The sequence below is a fragment of the Sinocyclocheilus anshuiensis genome, unplaced genomic scaffold (assembly GCF_001515605.1).
Source record: "Sinocyclocheilus anshuiensis isolate Anshui unplaced genomic scaffold, SAMN03320099.WGS_v1.1 scaffold1089, whole genome shotgun sequence".
NCBI classification, from domain to species: domain Eukaryota; kingdom Metazoa; phylum Chordata; class Actinopteri; order Cypriniformes; family Cyprinidae; genus Sinocyclocheilus; species Sinocyclocheilus anshuiensis.
The window spans coordinates 1,969,540-1,991,434 of NW_015555709.1; the positions used below are offsets into that span (position 1 = coordinate 1,969,540).

The window sequence follows — 21,895 nt, forward strand, 5'->3', positions numbered from 1 at the left end:
ATTGCACAACATCAGAAAGATCAGGCCCTTTCTAACGGAGCATGCTGCACAACTTCTTGTCCAGGCCCTTGTCATTTCTAAGCTGGACTACTGCAATTCTCTTCTGGCTAGACTTCCATCAAGCACAATCAAACCTCTACAAATGATTCAGAATGCAGCGGTACGACTGGTCTTCAACGAGCCCAAAAGAGCCCATGTTACACCTCTCTTTATCTCCTTGCACTGGCTACCGGTCGCGGCTCGAATCAAGTTCAAGACATTGATGCTTGCATATAGAACAGCCACAGGCTCAGCACCCGCCTACTTCCACTCACTACTACGAATCTACATCCCCTCCAGAAGTCTGAGATCCGCTAGTGAGCGACGCCTCGTGGTACCATCACAGAGAGGCTCAAAATTACTTTCCATTCTCGTTCACCATTCCTGGCTGGTGGAACGATCTTCCCACCCCTATCCGGAATGCTGAATCCCTGACAATTTTCAAGCGACAGCTGAAAACTCATCTCTTTCGAAGCTACTTGACTTCATCATCATCATTATAAAAAAAAAAAATTATAAAAAAAAATTATAATAATTTTCTCTCTCTTTATTTATTCCTTCTCTTTCTAGCTTGTACTTAATTTGAACAATGTCTAGAAACTTGGTATTACAAGCACTTCCTGTATCTGTTTGCCTCTTTAAGAAGAATCGCTTTATGTATCCCCAAATTGTAAGTCGCTTTGGATAAAAACGTCTGCAAAATGACTAAATGTAAAATGTAATGTAAATGTGATTTTTTTTTTTCAAGTTTTGTTGTATTTACTGTTAGTCAAAGAAATGCTTGCTAATGAAAACTTGCTTGCTAATGCTAATGCTTGCTAATGTTTATTTCAAATTTGATGACACGTTTCTTAATTTGCACAGGGAGGATATTGATTCAAATTGGACTCAAGTGAGATCAGATGTGACAATAACAAGTCAGATTGGTTTGAACCCGAGGCTCAGCGCCCGTGGAAATTTATTTAATTCATCTCTATCAGTATGTCTTTTATTTCATATTTACAGGAAGGAAAACTGCAATACCCACTTTGTTGTGAATGCAAATATAAATGTTTTATCTCATGAATATGTTTCCTCTCCATACTGTTTATTCATGCATTTATTCATCCATTTTTCACGCTTATGAATCTGCAGAGACCTTGTTGCCGGCGTTGCATTGTGAGAGTACTGCAGTGATAGATACACAGAGCGCTCATGATAAATGTATGCACCTTTGTTGCCCTACAGAGAGAGTGTCTTTCACCTCTGTGCTGTAGATGAACAATGAGAACTTGTTGGTGTTAGAAATTACTCCACTACAGCGAGACAATATGGGGAATTTATTTAATTTTATGTAAAATACAAACCGTACATGCTCTTTATTAAGTGTACCGTTCAACGTGGAGTGCAGCTCTTGGCAAAAATCGCTCTAGTCTAAACCAAACACTGGCATCTTTGTTCACTGTGCTGAAAGTTGGAAAGGCTCCTTTTGTTGCACTTGGAAGTAATACGGATGAGATCATTATTGTCTAATGTGTTTGAGAACTTTCCTATGCATGTCATATTTTCATTTTAGAAAGAATTCACATCAAAACCCAAAAAAGTGACAGTCAGAACCTAGTTAGGAACTTGTAATTAATTTAGCAGTATTCAACTTGTATGGTCCAGACTTTGGCAGCGGCAATGACAGACGCTAATTCGCTTTGGTTTTTGACTAAGAAGCGAGGCTTTTGAACTCAGTCAATTATAGAGCCGTTAATGCAACTTTTTCCCACTGCGTGTACTTCCTATTTCCTCTTTTCAGATTTTTTCAGAACTACCTTTTGCTAGTTTTTTTTTTTAAACGACTGCTTAAAAGACCATATTTTTCCTCTTTTCAAGCACACCTCTTTATCCTCATTTATTCTCACCTGTGACTTCCAAAATGAAACCATGCAATTACGAAACATTACATTCACCACTAAATCACAAATTCTCTGGGCATTTAAAAGAAATAAGCCATCAAATTCAGAGACTATATTTATTCTGTGACCTCCCTTTCTTTGTGAGAAAGTGTAAAATTGCCATTTCCAGTTGGATTAAAGATCAGATTTTCTTAATAAATAAGACTCTTTGAACAGCTTTTGGGGCTTTTTTTTAATTTTCTTTAAACATCACATTGAGGTGGCAAAAAATGCCTTTAAAATGGTAGATCTCAGAGCAGTCATGGCAACAGGAAGTAGCACCAAGTGCCACAATCTGTGATTTATCTGTGGAGCAGAACACTTGCCTTTTTCATTCCATCTGACATAAAAATAGAGGCAGAAGGAAAAACAGAAAATATATAGAGGGGTCCAAAAATCTGAAAGCATCATATGGGATGCAAAATCCAATTTAAACCTGGAAATAATAATACATATGGGTACAAACTTTTGTTAACATCAGGTATCATGAAGAAATTACATTTTCAGTATTTAATAATCTTGGTTTGTTATATATACTAAAACATTTGAAAATGCATACATGTTTTAGCAATTTGTATAAATAAACTTTAACATGACTTAAATTTTAACAAAAATTAACGTTAACATTAAGATTAATAAATACTGTAAAAGTGTGGTAAATTGTTAATTGTTGGTTAATAATACCCAATGCATTATCTAATGTAAACATAGAAGATATAAGTGTCCTGCTATAATTACAATACATTAGTTGACATTTTTAAATATGTCTTACCGGCGAAAATATTAGATTTTTTTGTTTTTTAAACCAAGTATAAGTTTAAAAGATTTGCGTATAATTATTTTAATTTATGATTTTATTTTGTTTATTTGTAAAAATAATATTGTTAAATTACCATATACAACTCAAGGAGTATTGTTATTAAAACTATTTTAAATATTTTTTTTTAGTTTGCCATGAATATAGCCTTTGATGCTGATATGGAATGAATGAATGAATGAATGAAATAAACAAACAAACAAACGAAAGCTTATTCTAAAGTGTCATAAAAATGTATGGAATTCTTTGAGCTTTTTGTTATTCTTATTTATATATTTCTAAGTCACTGATTAAATATTGTTAAATGACTATGTACAATTCAAGAAGCATTGTTATTAAAATGATTTTATATATATAATGGAATGATTGAAAATGTATGGAATTTCTTTATGAGCTTTTTTTTTAGTATTATAATTATTTATATATTTCTAAGTAACTAATTAAATGCTCCAGTGCCTTCATATGCTCAATGTCACAAAAGGTCAATGATTTAAATAAGCTGCACATTTTTTTCCTAGCCTTTTTCCTAGCCAAGACTTTAAGGCATGTGTCTACACTGTAAAAAGTATTATTCACTGTTGTAAATAAAACAAATATTACTTGTGTATGTTTAACAAGAAAATTAAACTTCAGATTGAACTTTTAAAATTGAACTTTCTACTTTAAAATTTTACATTTAATTCAATGTGCTACTTGCCGTTTCATGTGTTAAGTGACAATTGTTTCTACAGTTTTTTTTTTCTTCAGTGCATACAGAAATTGACAACTTGCCCTGGTCTTGTGCAAACTCTCATGCCAATGTGTGATCGGTATTAAGAGCATCACTTTGAGCTTCAAAATTTCACTTGTTACAATACTCATTGTCAGAGGTGTGGCTTGTATGTGTTTGTGTTTATTAATCATTGTATGTTGTCTCTGGCAGCATGGGATTGTGTGCGAGCATTTGCGCAGATGGACAGAAGGACAGGGCAGGTGGGGCGCTAGACATACAGATGGGACGCGCATACCCACAGCCTGCCTTGTCACAAAGCTATTATCCCCCAAATCCTTTGACACACACAGGTTATTGCTCTTTCTAAGCCTAAACGACTACAAACGGCGTATTTGTAGATGAACCTCTGCCCGTTGACAAGTGGGCGGCACTGTAAGTTTCGCAGCCAAAACATAAAAGCATAATGAAGACTTCCTTTAATGAACACACGCTCTCATTAAGCCACAGCTCAGCAGGTAAAACGAAAACAAAACGAGACACGGGCTGAACCCATCCCGCCTTTGCCGTTTAAAGCGGCAGTCTTTGAGGCGGTTGAACATGTGTAGGACTGCAGGCTAACACATCTAGCCGCTGTGTGACAGCAATTACTGTGTGTTTTCTCTCTCAGGCTTCTGCCCGGCCTTTGCAGGGCACTTGTGTGCGAGTGAAGACGAGTGACGGGGATGAACTATCTTTGCTGAAAAGGTTAGCGGATGTGCATCAGCATGGAAAAACAATCCAGGGTATGTCTCCGCGCCTCCTCCGCATGCTAGAAAAACACCATCTCCTGTATATGTTGCATGAAATGCCGTCTTTTTCCTTGAATAAAACCGAGTTGGGGTGGGGGCTCGGGTATCTTCGCTCTTGTCTCCGAGACCTCCCTGGGGTGCGTTGCCGTGGAAACGGCCCCAGGTAAATCAGCCTCCTGAAGGTGGTTTCTTGTGGTTCCATTCCGCTTCAATAGGCCAGAGACTGTGTATTTCTCCCAGCGTGGGAAACGGAGCAGGCTAAATGAAGTCGACAATCAAAGGCCCCAGGGAAGCCCACAGGCATACTTGTGTACCAAACTCATTGGGCTGATCAGCTAAACGCACTCCATTAAGGTTGGTCTCATGTACTAGTGAGTACTGCTTGAAGAGTGCGCTGATTAAAAACAGATGACATGACGTTGAAGTCAACATGGAATCCAAATTGACCCCATTTACTCTGTACACATACCTGGACTTATAGTGAACGGTTCATTGGTGTGGGTTATTCTAAAGAAAAAATATTTGTCTTTGGAGTTTTTCCTCAGTGTTTCCTCAAACAGCCTGTCATATAGAGAACACCTTTTACATCCATAAAATACTATTGTTTTAAATGGAATTATATGCCTTCAGGCCCATTTACACCAAGAACAATAACTATAATTATATTAGCGTCCACACCAATGCAAGATAACGTTCTGTTTATTATAAGCAAATGCTGCAGTTTTGTCGTCTGTTGAGTTCTTTAAAGTCAGATGGATTCTGATTGGCTGTCAATTTTTCATTGTTTATAAGTTAGATAAAAATGTTCTTGAAAGTAATTTTAACAATATAGTGCCTTTCTGCTTTTATTGTTAGTATTTTCCTATTGTCAAATAAATTTCAAAAAAAGCACCAACACATTTAACATCTAAAAATGATATTTTTGGATGTTATTTTTGATGGACTTTCAACTATAAGCAGCTATAAAGCTATAAGAAGAACACTACTACAATCAATCCATTTGTAGATGTATTTCCCTGAAAGCACTGTTGAGCTTTCTAATTTCTCTCAACATGTTTTTAACCAGTGGTTTGAGTTTATGGTTGGGAAATATCCCAAATTAGTAATATGTGTTGACGCGCAGACCAATTAGACTTAAATAATTGAGTAACTTACATTTTAGTCACAATATAGCCAGTTACTTTGTCTGTTTATGCAGAATAAATGGTTACACATCTGAAAGCAAAACAATAGTTTCTGAATTAATTAATAATTAATAATTTAATAATTCAGTGATTCATCATGAAAACAGTGAGCATGTTCACATGCATGCCAACATGCTGATATCTACCAGTTAACTACTAGTTTATTGAAATACATGTCTTATCAGTTTACATGCAAATGAATAACCTTTTTTTTTTTTTTTTTTTTGGTGGCATCAAAACAGAAGCATTCATGCATTCTACTCAGAGTATTCTATTTTTTATGTGAGTTGTGAAAAAAATAAAATAAAACTAAAAACCGCAGAGTATTCTAAAATGTTTGCAGGAAATACAAACTCATATTCTCTTTGTATGTTTGCAGTTTCTACAATTTTACCAATTCTCCTTCAGCTACACAAGATGAAAACACATTTTTATCATTTCTTGGGTCAAGAAAGAGTCGCAGTGTACAGTATATTTCCTTGTCCCTTACAAACACTCCCTCTGGTTGGATGCACTTAAATCCGCAGTAAGATTGCTTTCCTGTTACATATCACACATGCACACTTCAATAAGCTGAAAGAACGCAAGTTAAAGGGATGGTTCACCAAAAAATGAAAATGGTCGTCATTTACTCACCTCCATTTGTTCCAAAACTGTACAAGTTTATTTTCTTCTGTTGAATACAAAAGAAGATATTTCGAGGAATGTTGGTAACCAGTTGACGGTAGCCATTGACTTCTATAGTATTTTTTTTTTCCATACTATAGAAGTCAGTGGCTACAATCAACTGCTTGGTTACCCACATTCTTCAAAATATCTTCTTTTGTGCTCAACAGAAAAAAGAAACTCGCTGAGGATGGGTAAATGGTGACAGAATTTAAATTTTTTGGTTAGATATCCCTTTAAGGCGTTTACATGACTGGCGAAATTGGGATAATAGGCAAAAACCTAGCTTTGTCGTTCAGTTTATTAAGCCGTTTATGACCTAATGCCGATTAAGAATGTTCATGTAAACATGCTCAGTGAGCTGACAGGAAGTGATGGGAGGGAGGGAACAGGTGTGACAGGAGCCTATAAATTCCTAATGCAATAAATTGCATTTACCACTAAGTTGCTTGCGGCATGGCACCGCCAGTCTCCCCAAGACATATTGCATAGATTTACAGAGACATGGTGGCTGAATGCAACCGTGGGCCAATCTCCTAGACCGAATGCATGGTTTCTCTTTCTGCGCGGAGAGTATGTGTCTGTCAGGCCTGTCACATTGGCCCTGCAGCTGTGTGACTCACTGCTCTCCCCAGAACCTCTCATGAGACCTCCACATGTCAGAACAGTCAATAAAGACAGCGCAGCAGTGCCACGAGCCTCCAGGGCTGCCCATGGTGGAGTCATTAATGGACATGCATGGTAACATGGATAGGTGAGAACTGGTCAGGTATCTGGTCGTACATTCATACAAGCCTCCTATGAGAATTATATAGGGCCCAGTACAAGTACTTGAGGAACTCACATTGCCAACCTTGAGGATAATGAGTTTTTAACCCACAATTCATTGCTCAGTCAGGTCCCGCACTACAGATAGGCTTTGGTCTGCTATACCGCCACGGCCCATGAATGAATAGTGTACTTCAAAGACTTTTTCTTTCTCTTTACATTTCATCTTTTGTTTGGATCACTTTTGACTATTTAGCTGTCAGCAATAGTGTTGCAATGGCGATCTTTGGACGTGAAATAAGACAAAGTCACATTGCCGCAAGCGCGTCGGTGGAGATAAAAATAAAGGGCTGTGGAGGGTGGGCATAGAGAGGGAGACGGATGCGAACAGACAGAATAAAAAATGTCCATTTGATTCCCTGTCAAAGACAAGGGTTCCTTCATCCTTTTTTAGTATTCTGAAGCAATGCATAGAGTTTGTGTTCACTGGGATCTGATTTTGGTCTCTCCATCAGTACCTCTGATGATTCTACCTTGACGTATAGCAGAGATGGAAGCTCAGAACACAAGAATTTACTTGAGAGTTGATTTGGACTCCAAATTCAAGACATAACAACAACAACAAACTCTGAACAACAAAGCCTTGTAAATTAGTGACAAATCTTTTCTTCTGTATTGTGGCGTACATCTAAATGTAACGAAGTAGTGTGGTAACTTGGTTCTATGCATTGGTTGTTGATTGATTAGTGTGAGCTTGGAGTGGTGGAGGTTAAGCAGGCTAAATGATTGGATGTGTCCTGCATAGGTGACCAGAGAGACATCTATCATTTTCACTGGAAGGTCTAATTATGACATTTTTGTTAAACATTGAGGTAAAAAAAAAAAAAAAAAACCCTGAAGAATGAAATATACACAGATACATTGTTTACAATAATATCTGTAATATGTATTTAGAAAATAGATTATTTTATTTCATTTCATTTTTCAGGGAAAATCCAGATTTAGTTAGTGGCTAATTTTGAAGGCCATAGAACAACATACTGTATTAGATCTATTTATTTTTGTTTGTTGCTACTGATGCTGCTATACCTAAAATATGCAAAAAATATGCTGAAAAGTGCCATTATTACATATTATCTTACTTTACGGCCCAGGTTTCTGATCAATTAATAAGTGTCGTTGTTTAACATGGTTGTGTTTTTGTTTTGTTTTTTGACCACTTCGGAAAGTTACATAAGTTGTTTCTGCAGCTCAGTTTGTCAGTATACTTTGTTTTTTTTAAGTTACAATACTTATCAAAGTACAAGCTGCTCTATCAAAAATATCAAGAAAAATTTGATTCCTCATATGCTGACTTTAACATTTAGGCATTTATTGTCTGCTGTGGCAACATCGGCATCACTTTTATTGGATGTTGCACACTGGAGGTGGTTGAGGAGATCCCCCCCCTCATATGATTGCAAAGTGCTTTGGGTGTACAGCAATACACAATAAAGCGCTCTATAAATAATTGCTTTATTCATTTATTACATCCCCTTGTCACTTTACCACAACTCAAAGCTGAAAAAGAACTGTCAAAACTTCCATTGCGCAAAGGGTTGTGGGAAAAATGCTTCTATAAAGCATGCAGGGATGCCCACACCAGCAGTCATCTAGAAGCAGTTTGACACTACATTTCAATACTATTTTTGATGCAATGATGATTTGGATTAGTTATTCTAATCTCACAAACTATTTTGGATGGACAGTATGTGAACAGAAGGCCTTGATAGTCATGTATTTTGGCCATGTGTGGTCTCAGTGGCCCCTGTGTCAGTCTGAACACTCACACCTGTCTGAGTTTTAGAGATGTAGTCTGGGGTGCCCACATGTAGTGTGCATGGCCACAGAACAAGTGTGCCAGTACAGATCAGTCAGCCGTGAGTGGGTTGAGAGCTGCTACAGAGGGCCAGGTGTGAAGGACAGCCTGTGAGAGCCCAGCAGAACCAGAGATGAGCTCAGAGGTGCAGAAAGAGAAGTCACAGGCTCTATTCATCTGCACAGAAGCTGAAAAGATGTTTGTGTTGGAAAATTGGAAATTCTGTCATTTATTCATCCTCATGTCAGATCAGACCTGCATGGCTTTCTTTCACAGAAAAATAAGTTATTTGAAAATGTTTCATCACTCTCAGTTCTCAAAAATTGCATCATGTTTCAGCTGAGTATTTGGCATCATTGACATCAAACCTGGTGCTTTGCGAAGTTCAGATATGCACTTTTGGAAATGAAATTTGAGACCCTTTTAATATTCATGTAAAAGCTCTTTATTGTTCTGCATAAACATTGTTCTTTTTAGAAGTGGCAGTGCCGCCTTCTCACTCTCATTTCTTTAACCGTTTTGACTGTAAATACCACCTTTCTGGACATTATATACCTGGGAGCTGATGAAAGGCTTCCATGACGGGTTTATTTGAATAGTGTCAGCAGCTTAAGCATTAGGACAAAATCATGAGAAATGACTGAAAAAGGTGCGAGTGGTTGATAGTTACCTTGCAAGTCAACTAATGGAGGCTTGGGGAAAGAAACTAATTTTCAAAAGCTGTAAGAGCAGAAAAAAATAACTTTTGTGTTCGGATTGATTTCTATTGACAGAATTTCTATGAAATCAAGTCTATAGTTCATTCTCTGACTTCAGAGTTTCTGATCTAACAAATTAAGTTACTGAGGCTTGAGTGGAGCTGCACTACCTTTCAAAAGTTTGAGGCTGGTCATTTCTTTTTAAATATCTTTATTACAATTATTACATTTTAAAATAACTATTTTCTGTTTTATTTTTTTAAATATAATTTATTCATGTGATGGCAAAGCTGAATTTTCAGCATCATTACTCCGGTCTTCAGTGTCACATGAACCCTTAGAAATCTTTCTAATTTCTGCTAATTTCATATCAATGTTGAAAAATGTTGTGCTGCTTAATATTTTATGGAAACCGTGATACAGTATTGTGAATAGATGAGATTTTCTGGTAACACTTTATTTTAAGGTGTCCTTGTTACACGTTACATGTACTTACTATTATAATAACAATACATTATGCATAATTACATGCAAGTAACCTAAGTCAATCCCTAATCCTAACCATATAGTAAATAAATGTAGTTAATTAATATTACTCAGTACTTGTCACGGTTCATGGATCCGTGTGTTCAATTCTGCGTGTCTGTTTGTGTTACCTGTCTGATTGCTCGTCAGCGTTGCTCCGGCAACCAAGGGACTGACGAGCTAATCAGCGCGGCTGCACCTGCCGCTCGTTCTGTCCTGTCTTTATTTGTCTCGTGTGTTGGGCTGCGTGTTGTCAGATCGTTGTTTGTCCTGGCTCATGCTTGTTGTCTCTCCAGAGCCTGTGTGTCGGGTGGATCTCTGCCTCGGATTGTTTCCAGTCCTCTGTCTCGGATTATGTCCAGTCTAGGAACCCATCGAAGTCTCGTTGGATTCCTCTCCCCTAGTTGGATCAGGTCGGGACTTCGTAATCCCCGTGTGCTCACGGCTACTCACCTTGATCATCACGTTTGGCTTGCGACCCAGCTTCACTATTTAATTGTCACAATAAATCACTTTTCACTTGCAACTGGATTCTGAGTTCTCTGCCCGTAACAGTACTTAAATGTATAATTACAGTGTAACATGGACACCTTAAAATAAAGTGTAACCGATTTTCCTTTTGGGTGATCCTTTTAAATGAAGTTTGTCATCATTTTCTGAGCCTTACGTTGCCTAAAATGGGACATAAATATAAATACATGGAATATAGTGCATGAGCTGTAAAACCAATTTTATGATATTTTTATGGTGCTTTTTTGTACTTTTTGCAGCTTGACAGCATCCATGTTCACATACGGAAAATAACAATGTAAATTTCCTAACTTCTCCTAGATTCGAGGAAGAAAGGAAGTCTCAAGTTTGGGATGACATAAGCGTGAGTAAATGATGACAGAAAAGCAAAGCCATAAGCTATATTCCATCTTCTTTTCAAGTACTGTGCACAAATGTAAAAACTCATCTGGTATCAGCAGGTCCTTTGGACACGGTCTCCCTATGGCAGCCATGTGTATAAAAGATGGTATTTCCACTTCCTCCTCCCGTCTACTCAGCATCCTGTTCATTCTTTTCTCTCTCTGTGAATCTGTCTGTCTCTTCTCAGCTAAGCTGTTTTCACTCAAATGATTGCTTTGTAGTGAAAACTCAAAAAGCAGCCATCTGATTATTAATTAGCATGCTAAAGGATTTGTTAAGCACATTAAAGCCGCCATTACATATCACCTTAGTAGTCCTTCTCTCTTCTTTCGCTCTCTATCGGTGTGTTTTTCTCTATTTTTGACATATAGACCGAGGGTGGCAGGCATCAAAGGGCAGGAAGAGAAGAGAACCCACACCCACTGAGCTAACATTTAAACTCCATCTAATCCCACCAGGAACCAAAGGCACCGCGCTGAACGTCAGATTAAACCCAGAAATATGTATGAAAAAATCTGCTTTCTCCTGCTTTCAAAGGGGTTCAAAGGGGCAAGGAAACTTCATCAAAGCGCCACGTCCTTCTTTTGCCCTTACGTTTACCAGCTTGGCAGAACATGAATGCAGTGTCCTTCAGATTTGAGTTTTATAGCATCAGATGACAGGTGCAAATCTATCTACAGTGTCTGTCTATCTTTACTCAGCTCATGAATAAGTGCTGTGCTGACAGGTGAGCTTCTGTACATAAACGTCCTGTATCACAACCCACTAGATGTTTGATGTACGAATTTAACTGCATTTGAACAAAATATCAAATCGAGTGGGAACTGCAAACAAACATTTTTATTTTTTTATTTCACTTTAGAGGCTGTTTGCACAAAATTTGTTTTTTATTAGTTTATATAAAAATGTGTAAAATGGGCGGTGATATGACATTTCTTATGATGGTCAAATGATGTCAAAAAAGAAAGAACCCAGAATTATATTCCAATCCATTTATTTTTTTTTTATTATAATTTATTGTTAATTAAAAGTAATAATAAAAATTATAAAACAAATTATTTAAAATGTTTTAGTTTTTTTTTTAAAGTATTTTTATTTATTTGTTGGTTTGTTTTGATTGTGTGTATATATATATATATATATATATATATACTTTTTTTTTGCCTATATGAAGTCAGTTCCCGTTGAGTTCATCACAGTCATTAACTATGGACATTTTCCACTAACATTTGACATCCACCAAATACATTAGCTCTGTTCCAGTTAGTTTTTCATTAGATTGAACTTTTTAACATTTTTATATTGATTTAGGTATATTTCTCTTGACTTTATTTGTTTTGTAATCTAATGCAACTGTATTCATACATTTTAAAGAGTTGCTTGTGTCCAAATTCATTCTGGGGTCATTTTCATTCTTTAGTCACAGTACCTTCCCTGAGCTCCTCATTCAGTTCCCGGATAGCCACATACCCATTTAAAGCTCTTTCCCATGTTAAACGCATCCGGTTTTGTGTTCACTGTCCTAGTTCATGATAAATGTGAAGTTCTTCACCCCGTGTTCACCACCCAGACAAGCATGAGAAATGATGGTCCTAATTGATTCTCATTTTCAAAGGATCTGATGGGCGCACGAGTCAGGCAGCTTCTTTAAAGGGCTAATGAGCTTAATAGACAACACTTGACGATCCATTTAAACCCCCAACCCCCCCTCGTCCCAAGAATTAAACCATTAAAAGAAAGGTTTGGATTTCTTAATCTCTGCAAATCGGACTAATCCAGCATTGCAGAAATACAGGCTTTGGAGAGAATGGCTTCTTAAGCCTACTACACTGTGCATAGGTGTTGCTTATCGCTTCTGTGGGGGAGTGTGCGCTGTGGATCCATTCATATGATTATGAGGCGAGGGTTAAAGTCACAGTTTAGGGTGAGAGAATGAGAAGTTTGCTTCCATTTCTCCTCCTCTCGCTCTCTCTCCATTTCGTTGTGTTCTGCCTCCTCTATGCCCTCCGGGAGCCCAGTGTTTATTGGCTGCCTGAAATACACCCATCTTTCCACCAGCCCCCGGCTAGCATTGTCTCAACAAAGCCTGTTACTTGATGGTTCAATAGGGACTTTTTGGGTGTGATTTCCCTGCTCTCTCTTGGTCTCGGTAGCTGCCGTCTCGGCTCAGGAGCATGGCGAATGGGATCAGAAGCAAACAGCCTCACTGATAACGATGAAGGGCAAATATTGAAGCCTCATTGTTTGTTTTTTTCTAGCTCCCCTGCTTCTGTCTGCATCGTCTTTCACATTCTGATTTATATTCAATATCTATATCTAAACTCTGACATTAACTCTCCGTTCAGGCTTATTTTCAAATGCAAGCCTTTGACGACTATATTCTGATTAATGTGGAATTCTATTTAATACACTTTAAATTAATGATGCTTTACATCTAGTTGACTTGTGACCTTTCTCTGCTGTAGTCCACTTATAATATTAGTCCAAGTTTTTTGGTTTTTCAAGATTTTCTACCCTCTTTTCTGTTAGGCCTGTTCACACCAATGACGTTATCTATACAATAACTACATTAGCATCCACACCAAAGGACAGTAACGTTCTGTTTATTGTAAGCATGCATTCTAATTGGCTGTCAATGCTTTTAGCATTCATCTGCTGAAAAAAATTAAAAATGTGAAATGGACTCTCCCTGTCTACTCCCTTTGACGTCATGATTCATGTAGGATGGTCTCAAATTAAGTGTTTGGGACAGTGTGGGTTCTTTTGGTGCCAGCTGACAGTGTACATCACTTTCCTGACTCATTTCCAGAGTAATTAGTAAGAAATAGTAGTATCTACCCTATATAATTGCTATTACCTCACAGTGACTGGGTCCTTTTTTAACACAGAATATGCTAGCTGACAAATAAATGTGGTCATGTATGGTTATGAATAGGGATTTTCCATGTCATAAATCTGAGGAGGAGATGTTTTTTCAGCTTTGTTTTAATAACAGTAAGTTTTAAGTTATAGTCCAAGTTACAAGTAAAATTTCATAGTGCAGTGACTTTGCAGAAGATCAAGGAAAATTTGATTAGCCATAATATGACCACTTTAAATGGAATAAAACCAGCTAATAGTGTCTTTGAGCTCTTAGTGACTCGTGTTTCATGGGATGCTCCACGTTATAAGTGCAACGCAGTACCAGGTGAGCTATTGAGCAAGTTTGCTATATCAGGAAATCCATATGGAGCTGATTATGTGATGAAAATGTTAAAATGCATTAGTTTACAAATCATGCATATGGCAAAAGTATTGTGAGATAATGTAGTATTGTGCAAGAAAGCATGCAAAAATAAGTCTTTATTAATCACTATTATGAGCTTGTAATTATAACTTGTGTGAAAAGGAATAAAAGTTGTTGGTGTTTTACTGCAACTAGTGTTCATTTCAGCTGGAAAATGCAGTGAATTGCATGTATAGGTATGTTTTTTGGAGTTTTGCAAAAATGTAGGTAGAGACACGTTTTTCCAGTTAGCCTGTTGGATTCTTTATATGCAAGTCATAACCCTTTTCAGATTTATTCAGCGATGGCACTCATTGAGGTAGGACCGAGTTACCTTTTTGGGCTTTTCGCTTGGCTGTAAGTGTCTGTCCAGGTCAAGGGGCTTCTGTCTCCACAGTGAGATACTCACTGGTCTGAAGAGATCACCTTCAGGCACCAGCTGGAGCTCTGACAGATGGTGTCAATACACTGCATATAGAGAGAGAGAGAATGAAATGGGATGAGAGCAACAAAATGAGACAAGAGAGTGCGGAACACTTGGTTTGGTGAGTCACAAGTGATGGATACCGAGTACGTCTGTCCTTGGTGTGTGATGTGACTGCTGATTGGTTCTGACAGGCCTTTTAGAATGGTCGTCAATCTCAGGACTGAAACTCTATTGGACTGTGCTGGATCAGAGGGGTGTGGCCTCAAATTTTTACACAAGTTAAACTGTCATAACTTTAAAGCAGTAGTTCATCTACTAATAGTTCATTTACCCGGGTAATGTTATTTACAAGCAATGTGACATTATATGGTAAACAAAAGGAGATAAGGATGTCTGTAGACGTTGTCTTTGTAAATGTCTTTGTAAATCTTAAGGACCATACATTTTTTTTTTTAATCACCCAGCCATTATCAGCTGAACACACTTAAGTTTATACCTTATTTAAGGACTATGTATGTATGTGTATGTATGTGTATGTATGTGTATGTGTGTATGTGTGTGTGTGTGTGTGTGTGTGTGTGTTTTCGTCTTGTTGCAAAATTGGTCTTAAATTATTTTAAAAATAATAACATTTTTGGTGTCTCAAATGACCCGCCAAAGTTAAAAGTATTGCTCTCTTTTTTTTCATTACATGTTTTAAAATGCAGAAATGCATTCTGTTTAAATGCCCCCACCCCTCTTTTATTTTAATGCTAATAATAATAATAATAATAAACATATTATTTTCCCCACACTACATTTCTCAAACCCCTTTCATGGTCACTGACGTGTGTTTGCATGGCATGTTTCATGACTTACATTTCAGTCTGTTTCTTACAAAAAGCTTCTTGAACCACTTTCAATATATTTTAGGGTGGTTTTTATATTATGTTTTGAGGCTTGACGTATCCATTTCCTTTCATAAAATGGAAAAGAGCAGCATAGACACGACACCTGCCAGCATTGTTGTAGTTAGTTAAAACTATATATTTTTTTAAGTTAATTTAAATAAAGTTGAAATAAAATAGAATACAATGTAAAACTAAATGAAAAATTAGAATACTAAGTGAAATAAGTTTAAATACTGAAACAAACTGAAATAAAACAAATGAAATAAATGGAAATAAAAATAAAAGATTTTTGTTGTAATAAAAAGGATACATAGCAAAAGTGCTAAAATAAACTGAAAATATAAAAAAAGCCAATTCAAAATGTTAATAATAATACAGGCTAATAAATAATACAAACAAAACAAAAAAAACACCGTTTTCTATTCTGTTCCACAAAAAAAGAAAGAAAGTCATGCGGTTTGGGAACTACATGAGGGTGGGTGTATGATTACAGAATTTTCATTTTTGGGTGAACTATTTCTTTAAAATTCTTTATTCCTGCTTGTCCACATCCAGCAACATCAAAAGCAATCTAGATGTGAAGCGTCAAACGTATGCAGGAGTCTCTGTAGAGCGTGTTTGTCAGTAGGCCCGCCTGAGGAAATGTTCCCATAATGCGACCCGTAGTCAAAGCTGCAGCGCTGCCTCATGACCTGCTGACTGCACAGTTTGGATCACACACATTTAGAAACATGCCGGTCATTAATCAAAATGATTGACAGCTCACTTCACCCTGTTTAGACATGTTTATTGCCACTTCTGTGATGTATGCGTGATGTCTGTGAGATCCACGGCTGACACAAAAAGAATCTGGATATGAAAGAAACAGATACTTCATCAAATTACTCACCGTTAGATCTAAAACGCATGAATAATGTTTTTTAAAATGCATGAATAATGTTCCCCAGGAGAGCTGGGAGACTTTTGTCATGGAGTGAGTAGAAGTGTGCCTTTTTGAAATGCTATCGTTTGGAAACTCTGGAGATTCGCCGACTAATTAGGCTTATTTGCATGCAGTGGAAGCGAGCAGCTGACAGGGTCCACTGCCGGCCAAGAGAAAGATGCTTTTAATGAGAGCTCACTGCTGTGTTAAAGGAGTCCCCTGCCTCCTCAGGCCTACAAACATGCACATACACACACACACACACACACACACACACACAAACAAGTTACATGTAACCCTCCTCTGAGGCTCCGCCCCCACAGCCACGTTGCCCTGACTACATGGTTGTCACCTTTCCAATTCAAAATCGGGCTGTTAATTATGCCGTTATCATTAACAGCTCTATTTCAGGTTGAACATGCTAAGCTGAAATATGTTTAAGATTAGCAAGCGAAGTTATAAACAGAGTTGTAGTAAAGTATTCTGATGATGTAATGTTGCAGTTAGACAAAAACGCTGGTAAAATTGCTCTTAAAGGAACAGTTCGCCCCAAAAAAAAAACTTACTTCCTCTCAGGCGATCTGGGATAGTGACTTACTTTCTTCAGTAGAATGTTGAAGATGATTTTAGCTGAATCTATGGTCCTTGCTAATTCACAAAATGCAAGTAATTGGGTTCCGATAGTCAAAAAAGCTGGTACAGGAAACATAAAATTAATACCTATGGCTCCTTATAATGTATTGAGCTCTTATGAAGCATTGCCTTGCATTTTATGAATCATCAAGTGCAATGGTTTCAGCTAAAAATCAAAGATAATTTGAGGAATGCTGGTAACCAAATTTCTGAAGGTAGCCATTTAATTCTATTGTTGTTTTTTTCCCCATGCTATGGAAGTCAATGGCTACCATCAAATGTTTGGGTACCAACATTCTTCAAAATATCTTTATTTTATTTTTTTATTTTTTTGCTCAGCAGAAGAAGAAAAAACTCACCCAGGTTTGGAAAAACTTGGGGTGAGTAAATTACAGAATTTTTTGTTTTTTGTTGAACTATCCCTTTAAAGGGACCTCAAAGAAAATTCTGACATTTATCTATATATATAAACCCTCTGAAATGCTGGGTCCATATGCTTTAATTATAAGTGTGGTAAATGTAACCACCACTTTTTCTTTCTAAGAGAAAAGGGACAAGTCTATTTTTTTCTCTTTTTTTTTTCTTTTTCGTAGTAGGCAATATTATTCTGCAAATACAGCTTGTATTGAACCTAGCATGAGGTTATATGGAAATATAAGTGGAAAACATGGCTCCATCACTTTTTGTTTATTAGATTGAGATTTTAACCTCACAGGTTTTTGTTTTAAGGGAAAAAAGCAAGCAGCAAAACTGATTTTATTCATATTTGCATGATTAGGAGATCAAGTGTATGGTGTTAATGTTGTGTTCCAGACATCATCTCACCCAAACACCACACAGAGAGCCACAACATCGCTTGAGATTAACCCTGAGCTCTACAGTCACCTTGAGCGGAGAGGCTCATGGGAGGTAATTGTGCTCTGACAGAGCCTGTGGCGCTACAGGCGAGGATCCCCCTCCACACTCTCCCATACGCACACAAATATACAGACCACTCGCCTGTCATTAAAGCCTGAAGCAAGAGCCCCCTTAGGGACAGAGATGGATGAGGTGTCAGTCCTGAACCTGTCCACAGAGACACAGGAACCTGTCAACCTAACCAAACCGCTCCACGGCCAACCATTAGAGCTTCACACATAGCCCACAGCTGCCCATCATCTGCTCCGGCTGGGCTTCAGAAAGCTCGCGGCTCGCCGGAGCCTCTCATTACCACTCGCCTGTCATTAAAGCCTGAAGAAAGAGCCCCCTCAGGGAGAGATGGATGAGGTGTCAGTCCTGAACCTGTCCACAGAGACACAGGGACCTGTCAACCCAACCAAACCACTCCACTGCCAAGCATTAGAGCTTCATGCATGGCCCACAGCCGCCCGTCATCCGCTCCGGCTGGGCTTCAGAAACCTCGCCGCTTGCTGGAGCCTCTCGTTCAGGAAGATCAGAGCGGCTGATAGGCCCGGACAAAAGAATTGGCTCCACAAAAGTGAGCCATCAGGGAGGACAATAGGAAGTCAATTCATCAATTTCAAGAGCAGCTTCACCTTTAGTGCAGTTTAAGGTACTGTAAATTTACAAGAAACGAAGGAGTTCTGGGAGACATAGTCTAAGAGACACTTAAAGACTTGGAGAGATTTATGGTGCTCGCTGGCACAATGCTTTCACCGATACCTTTTTGTCTGGCTGTACTGCTGTATTTGTAACCCCATTACAAAAATGTGTAACTAGGTTTTTGCATTCTGGAAAATCATTAAAACAAACTGAAAGTGAATATGTAGTCATTTAGCACAGGGGTTTCTGACTGGTGGGATGCTATGGAGTCCTTAAGGGAACATGATGAAAAAAAATGAGATGGGAGGAAAAATGACATTGCAATACTCAAATACTGCAGTACTTGAAAATTAAACCCTGAACACTTTTATCCAAAGATCACACCTACAGTCCTTTGGCACATCAGTAACATCTAATAACATCCCATTTAATAACATCTAGAGTCTTGATGACACTGTTTGTTGTTTTGTGTCCATATTTACCAGGCCTTTCTCAGAAATAATCACAGAATCAGTGTTATTTGCTGTTGGACATCAGCCCTTGTGTTGGTACATCTGGAGTGCCTTTGTCAGTGTTGTATCATCATGGATATTATTAAAGGAATCTGCAGCATTTGTCTCAAAAAGTTAATTTCCACATAAATTAGATTTATCTCTCGGTTTACTCAAAGAATGTTCAGTAAAGCTTTGGCGTGGCAGCTTGTAGCTAAAGTAAACCTTTGTTAGCCTTGTCAGTAAGACCACAACTGTTATTGCTTCTGTGCATATTAAAACTTTACTTTAAAAACATTGCAACATGCAATTCATATTTGTGCAATGTCTTATTAGTTCCATGTCTTTGCAGAGATTGATGTGTTGACCACTTGTGAGACGGTTCTTTAAGGTAATTAAGGTTTTATATTTTTAAAGGAGTAGTACACCCAAAAATGAACTTTTGCTGAAAATGTACTCACCCTTAGGCCATTTGGATGAGTTTGAGTTTGTTTCTTCATGGAAACAGATTTAGAGAAATTTAGCATTGCATCACTTGCTCACCAGACTGCAGTGAATGGGTGCCGTCAGAATGAGAGTCCAAACAGCTGATTAAAAACATCACAAGTAATCCACATGACTCCAAGTTCATCAATTAATGTCTTGTGAAGGGAAAAGCTGCATGTTTACCAAATCCATCATTAATGCATTTTAACTTTAAACTGTCACTTCTGGCCAAAATATGAGTCCATAATAACACTTAATTCCTCCAGTGAAAAAGTCTATCCCCTGTTGTTATCTCATATCAAAATCTAAACATATTTTTTTCCAACTGTTTTCACTTGCAAACAGTGCTAAATCTGTGTATATTTCTCTTCTTAATTCAAACAAGACAACTCTTTCACTGGAGAAAGAAATATTATAGATAGAGGACCTAATTGATAGTCTGAGGATGAGTGAATGTTCATCAAATTTTCATTTTTAGGTGAACTGCTCCTTTAAGCACATTTTGGGAATTTTTTTTTGCATGTATTTGTTTCCATCCAGCAGTTGTTGTTTTTTTCAAGCAAGATCCCAAAAAGTATTTGGAAAGAAACCCGGCTCTATTCGCACAGTTCTAAAGATGTTTTATCATGTAGTAGAAGCTGAACTACGAGAAGCAACTGCTGCTGTAACTTTTCTCAGTACTTTTTCCCCCACAGTCTTGAGCTGTCTGACATTGCCTTACATTGACTGTTTTCGTGATTGGAGAACTTTCCAATTAAAAACTTTCTGTCTGAACTATTAAATGAACTATATTTTTGTAAAGTCAAGTTGACTCATGTTGAGCATGCGTGGTTATATTCCTGCTACGGTCTTTCTTTTCAGTCGAGCTCCTATCACTTATTTTTTTAGGGTTTTTTATTGCTTTGTGATAAGCAAGAAAATACAAATCAATGTTGTACTTTCTACTGAAGTGGTTTTCAAAAAATAGCTTTTTACTTTTAATTAGCATAGTCCAGAAATAAATAGTTCGGGGACGCAAAAACTCCTAACAATGACGTCTGGACTCAGCTGGAACCGCTCGTGTTATAGAGCTATTGATTTGCTAATTGTGCTCCGTCTCAGTTCTTTGTTCCTGTGGGTTGTGTTTAACTTACACGACTCAATGAATTTCTCAGGACCGCAGCTTGTTAAAAAGAAACTCCTACACTTAACGTCTGAGAATGCATTGACTCGCTGTGCCCCTCTGGAAAAGGGTTTCTAACTTTGTAAAAAAAACTTGCAATTCTTCTTTTATCTCCATCCAAAAGATGTGACATTCTTGGCAACAATACAGTGACTGGCGGCCTCCTTGATATTTCATTTAGATGACTTTGATAGCGGAGACTACGGAGGATCTCCAGGGACTCTGGCGGGCCGAGGCATCCATAGAGCTTGACGCAGGTTGTCTCGTTTCTGGATCTGTAGGGTGCTGCCGTGGTCCACGGGGTCGTCTCGACGTGTCTCTTATTCTCTCAACACCTGGGATTATGCAGTGTCTCTTTGAGTCTTAAAGGATTTGGGCAAATCAGAAAGGGCAAGTCCAGCAAGACTGAACTGAAGCCCAGCTATGGATTCAGATAAGCCGACTTACTCCATGGATGGCGCAACTGTTCTCGGTGCAGTGAAACAGCTGCGTCCCTGAGCTATGGCTTTATGTTGGCTGCTTTCGTGCTGATCTCAGCACAGCTCTTGGCAGCCCCTGTCTGATGGTTCCCTGGTGTGAGCGCTATGAATAGCTCTCTACCCCTCTTCATTTCCTCCTGTGTCCTGGCAACACTGATCCGCTGGCTGCCGGGTGCTGCAACACTGAAGCTGACAAAGCAAGGAGTGCAGAACTATCCGGAAAGCCAGATGTGAATGTGGGTTTGTGGATGTATGTGTCCAATTGTGAATGGGAGAGAGAAATACAGAAAGCAAAATGTGTGGCTTTAAATACGTAATAGATATTGTATTTCAGGAAAATGCTCTGGTTGAGCTTAGAATGCATAACAGGATGGAAATGAAGAGCAAAGTTTGCGATTGCTCAGGGAGGGATGGACAGTTAGCTTACATGAGGGTGTTGACTTCAAGTTGATAACTTCTTTAAATTGACATGAATATTTAGATTTCAGTATGATATTGACTAACATTGTTTTGTTTTTTTTTCCCAACAAAAAGACATCGCTTTACAGAGGATGATGTCATTAAGGAAATTATTTTGAGGCACAGGTAAAACCTAAAAATGCATTGCTTAAAAGCAGTAGGCTATTTATTAATAAAGCATATACATTCACTAATAAAATGTAATATAATATAATAAAACATAATATAATGAAATAATAATAAAATATAT

At 37.8% G+C, this 21,895-nt stretch overlaps 1 long non-coding RNA gene across 3 annotated transcripts in view; it reads left to right on the forward strand.

Annotated features, from left to right (window-relative positions):
* The window catches only part of LOC107671904 (uncharacterized), a 48,114-nt gene that overhangs the window by 22,484 nt on the left and 3,735 nt on the right, over positions 1–21,895 (forward strand). The window contains exons 2-3 of one of the 3 annotated variants that reach the window (XR_001632274.1): positions 4,158–4,272; positions 10,809–10,851. This is a non-coding gene — a long non-coding RNA (uncharacterized LOC107671904). Of the gene's footprint in view, positions 1–4,157; positions 4,273–10,808; positions 10,852–17,839; positions 18,227–21,895 lie in introns of those variants that run through there. The other 2 variants (XR_001632273.1, XR_001632272.1) reach the window with 2 other exon arrangements.